Source organism: Camellia sinensis, chromosome 1, assembly GCF_055761805.1.
Source record: "Camellia sinensis isolate YWXY chromosome 1, ASM5576180v1, whole genome shotgun sequence".
Taxonomy (NCBI): Eukaryota; Viridiplantae; Streptophyta; class Magnoliopsida; order Ericales; family Theaceae; genus Camellia; species Camellia sinensis.
In genome coordinates, this window is record NC_138961.1 from 251,907,222 (window position 1) to 251,913,039 (window position 5,818).

Here is a 5,818-nt window from a genome sequence, read left to right on the forward strand (position 1 = left end):
AGAGAGGAAGATATCATCATCATCATCAGTTAGGAGAGAGAGAGAGAGAGAGAGAGAGAGAGAGAGATGGGGTCGGGGGATTGGGGACCGGTGGTGATAGGGGTGGTGCTGTTTGTGGTGCTGACGCCGGGACTGTTGTTCCAGCTCCCCGGTAAAAGTCGAGTGGTGGAATTCAATAACATGCAGACTAGCGGGGTGTCCATATTGGTTCACACCATCATCTTCTTCGGCCTCATCACCATCTTCCTCATCGCTATTGGCGTCCATATCTCTTCCGGTTAAAACTCAAATCAATTATATATTATTCTCCATCTCTGTTTCTTGTTGCTTAATTCTACTTTCACTTCCTCCCTCCCTCTCTCCCTCTGCAATTTTTTGTTGCCAGAGGGCTTGGTTGGTTGGTTTTCTTTTGTAATTTTTCCGGGAGTTGTTACACGAGACCGTTTGAATATCTTTTACTTAGCTTCTCTTTTGTAATTCTTGTTAATAGGATTGATGCTTTGTTTGCTCATTTGGAAGTAGTTATTGGATTTTGATCCTTTCCATCATCGTTACACTTACTGTGGTGAATTTTTTAACAATAATGAATGTATAACAATGAGGATCTCAATTCATAGTTTTAGCGGATAATGCTCACTCACTCCTTTTCACCCGACTAGGTGTGAGAGGTGAGTAATTATTCAATAATTTTAAAATATAAATACGTGATATTTGATGGAGAAAATGAATAAATGAGATATTATATTAGATAATTGAGAAATATAAACGATATATTAAATAATGATTAATTAAAGAATACGGACACGTAATACTTTGAGAATATTCATGAGAGGCTATGAGAATATTCATGAGAGGCTATGAAAGTTATTTGAGATGTTCTGAAAAAAAAAAAATTTTTGAACTAATAAATAAGTTGAAATGTCAAAATTTACTTATCACCAATTAAATAATTAAAAATAGTATTCAATTTTTTTTTCAAAAAATAATAATAAAAAGAAAATATTTGGGATCTCTTTTGGAAATACTTTCACCACTCTCACAATGATGTGGATTAATGATGTTTTTGTATTTTTTTTTTTCTCTTTCTTATTTGGGCCAATCACAAGTGAGAGTAGGGGTGTGCATAATACCGCCGAAACTGCCAAAACCGCACCGAACCGCACCGCCAAGGCAAATTCGTTATTATTTGTCAATCGAACCGCCGGTTTTTGGTAAGAAAAATGGCAAATTCTAGTGACACTTTTATCAATCCGCCGGTTTCTATTTTTCTTCCAAACCGCACCGACCCGCACCGCTATTAAATCATGTTTTATAGGATTCTAAAAATTCTTTTTTACTTAAGTTTACTTGTTGTTCTATACCTTAGAATATAGTATTACATTACTGCTCGAGGGGAATTTTATATATTGCATTTGATCACTGTAGCTTCCACAGATGCTTGTAATGAACTGATGGCATAGTCGTTGATATTATCATGTTGTTGCTACACTTGCTGCATAAGAAGAAAGCTTCGCAAGATGCTTAACATCACGATATCTCTCGTATTTTTTTTACTCTTTGATTTAAGTTTTGTAATTTGAATTATATTTTTTATAAACCGCCAATCCGCCCGAACCGCCAAGGCAAATCCGCCATTATTTGCCAACCGAACTGCCAGTTTTTGATAAGGAAAATGGCAAATTCTAGTGACACTTTTATCAATCCGCCACCCGCCATACGGTTTCTATTTTTCTCTCAAACCGCACCGACCCGCACCGCGCACACCCCTAAGTGAGAGTGAGATTGTAGAGATGATGTTTTATGGGCGTTAAGATCATCTAGAGTGAAAAAGGTAGAGTGATCTCTTACAGTAATTAATGTGGGCGCGACACCTGTCCCAATAATGGAACCAAGGGTTGAGATCAATCCCTCATCAAAATGACGTCGTTTTGGTGCGGGCATTAAAAAAAAGAAAAAAAAAATACGAATTCTCTATCTCTCGCTCTCTCTCATGGAGGACTCTGTTGAAGAACAATCTACAGTCACTGGTACCAAAACCTATGCTCTAATCTCTCTCTCTTTCTCTCTACATATTGAAATATGTGTGTTTCTAATGTTTTTGACCTTGATTTTGCAGCGAACGCAGGGAAATCAGGTTCCAAACTCTGATATCTGCTGCGATCGACGACTAAATTCAAGGAGGAAAAGGTCTAAATCTCCTGTTTTGCAGTTTTTGCAATTTCTGTGGGTTTGAGTACTGTAGTACAACTGGTGTGGAGAATAAAAAATTGGAAATTTTAGGTTGTTATGGTCAAAGATTTTCGATTCAGTACGGGTTTTATATTAGATCAGATTATAAATCTTCTTAAAAATGGGGGAAATGTTGGGAGAGTATCATTTAGGTTCTAGGTTTTTAATAAAATTTCCATCAGTCTTGTTAGTAGGACAAGGTTGAGTGGGTTTACATTTTCTCCAAATCATTTGAGTAGTGCTTGACACATTTGATCAAGATGCTATCTGTCTTTGATTGTGATGACTTACGGTAATTGATGAGGAAGTAATTAAGGGGTAAAGAAGAGGGGTGGGTTTGAGATTGAAACAAACAAATAAATTACACAATATGTGATGTATACAGATGGACTGCAGCCACCGGAGTGAAGGAGAGTGCGCCGGAGATGGAGAAGAACTCCGGTTGTGTGTCCTCTCTCTCTCTCTCTTCGTTTCTCTTATCACGTTTACCATCGTTTTGGTGAGGGATTGATCTCAACCCTTGGTTCCATTAGTGAGACAGGTGTCACGCCCTCATAAATTACTGTAGGAGATCACTCTACCTTTTTCAGTCTAGAGGATCTCGACGCGTTTTATGGAGTTTCAATCATTACTGATAATAAAAATACTTAACTTTCCAAATGTGTCATAATATCTTTTAAATTTTACAAAAAAAAAAAATCAAAAATATCTAAAAAGCTACTCCTAAAAAATTAATTAAAATATTTTTTAAAAATTACTTTAAAAAATTAAAATGATATTTAAAAATTTAAAATTAAACATTGGAGAGTAAATTAGAGATTAAAATAATTAATAAGATAAAATAAATTAAAATAATTAATAAGATAAAATAAATTAAAATAATTAATAAAATAAAATTTCATATTTAAATTATAATTATTATTTTTTATAATTATTAATCAATTAATAAAAAATTAATTAATTTTACAAACATAAATTTTTTAAGAAAAATGATTAAGATCCTTTTTTTCTCACTCCTTTTGACCCATTCTCTTTCTTGATTGGGTAATATTTATTTATTTTTTATTCTTTTTCTTCTCCTCCAATCACCACCTACCACGTATGTATAGATGATGGGAGTCGGTGATTGAAGGAGTCTCAATCACAACTACTTTTTAAATTAAATTGAATTAATTAAAAAATTAACTAAAATAGTCAATTTTTTAAACCGTGTGTGTATTGTTTTCGACGACACCAGCCCAGCCTACTCAAAATGATTTGATTGAAACCTAACACCATAAAATAATGAGGCCAATCCAAAAATAACAACGCATCGGAGGAAGTACAAATGAGGCCAATCCAAAAATAACAACGCATCCGAGGAAGAACCTAATGACACTAGACAGGAGGGACAAGGATAACGATACAATAATGATTCATCCTATTAAAAACATCACTACTAATAGCACTAATGCATTAAAAAAAAAATATAATTTCAAGATCAAAACATCACGTCATTAATGACGAGAGAATGGAGCACTAATTAATGTTCCCAAGTATTTTTCGATAAGGATAAGGATAAGGACGGCATCTTTTTCAAACCAACTTTGATAGGACCCACAGATGTCCGGATCCAAAATAAACGGTCCACCATAGGCCAGGGCCCAAACATCGGATTTTTTTTTATTATAACAATAAGTTTCATTTAAAAATTGATTGTTTTAGTTTTAATTTTTTTTATTTTTTATAAAAAAATATATATAAAAAATAAAAAATCATATGAAAATTTATAGTGATATTTTAACTTTTTTAATTATAAACTCATGTTGCCAAACCAAGCCTATTTCTATATTATTGCTATATATTATTTGATTTTTCATGCATGAAATATTTGTTTTTACTAATTTTTTAATAATTGTTTTCAAATAATAGAATTAACGTTAAGTATTTATGTAAACTGTGATACATAATAAAAAATAAGTCATACATAACATGTCTATAATGCTATGTACGCCCTTTACATAAATCATACATATTAATTACGTGGATTCTTGTGGGAAAAGTAGGTATAAGCACTGTTGTTTGTATTATCTTAGGAATAGTTTGGCTAGTTAATTTCGAGAATGGTTAACCAATTGTATGTAAAGAATTTTCGGACTCGTTCGAAATAGCCCCTTTTGTCAATTCTAATTTCAGCTTCTAGAACTTAAAATAAAATGCTATATAAACTAAGCAACAAAAATAATATGAAATGACTTGAAAATCATTGATTTTATCATTTTCAAACAAAAGACTATTAAAGTGATTTTAATTTTGAAAAAATGCATAGTTCTATATAAAAATTGAGAAATGTTATTTATCAACAAATTTATTGTACTATTTTATTTCGCTTAAAAATCATATGCATTTATAGGACTTTAATTTCAAGCAAAGCATTGCAACCTAGCTCTTGGACATGGTAGATACTACAACAAATGCATACAAAACCCTAATTTCATACACAAATCTAGATGACATTAGCTTAAATTGATAGGACTGCAACTATATCACTAATACTAGTTGGAGTGAAGGGGTTGAGATCTCTAGTGCATGCATGTCTTGAGACCTCTTACGTTCCGAGTAGACTTGAAGTCAGTCAGTCATTCAAGCCTGAAACGCTCTTGAACGTAAGAGATATAAGTTGCAGCCTTCATATCAACACCTTCATCCTCAACCACACCGTAGAAGTTCTCAAACTTGGTATATGATTGGTCACGGTGATTCTCTGGTGGCACGAACGAAACTTTCTGATTCGACTGAGGTGTTACGTGGTTGTGGCTGACGATGATGCCCACCGAGCCAGCTGAAGAAGCTGAGGGAATTGGCTTCACCTTACTGTTATATTGCACCGTTGAGGAAGCCGGCTTGGGTGCCCGATAGAAAGACATCATCAGCTTCCTCTTCAATAAGCCTTCGCGTTTACGGTTCGTCTCCATTGATTTGATTCTTACCCAACACTTGTAGCTCTAGCTAGCTACCTATCAAAATTGAAAACTGAACTTCTTGTTTTTTGAGTGCTGCATTGTCAAGTGTCAGCTCTCAGCTCTATATATAATTGTTTTCAGTTGTGGAATTTTGGACAAGATTTACATGAATCCTTGTATGTACTGTGGAGTCGGTCTGGTCCAAAAAGAAAATATATCTAGAATCCTTGTACGTATGGGTGAGATATTTTGTAATATGTTGTTAAGAGTTTTTTTTAAAAAAAAAAAAATTAATATCAAAAGTTTGGTTCGGTGGAAGAGATTTGGGACTTGAGGCTGTCCTCTCTCTAAAGTAAGAATTTAATAATCTGATATGTGTAAATTGGTTCAATATATCTTACATATCGAAAATAGAAAGAAAAAAAGAATTGAGTTCTGTTTAAAAGTTAATTATTAGAGAATTAATATACGTAACCCTAGGAAGCTATAAAGGGATAGAAGATAAAGTTTATAGGTTAGAAATATCTGACGAAGATGAAGTGTGCCCTATACTTTTAATGTAGGCCACCCCCACTTGGGAGAACATTTTGCTTCCTTTTCTTTCATGGCAATTTGTAGTAGCAGTATCTCCTGTTGCGTTTTGCCCA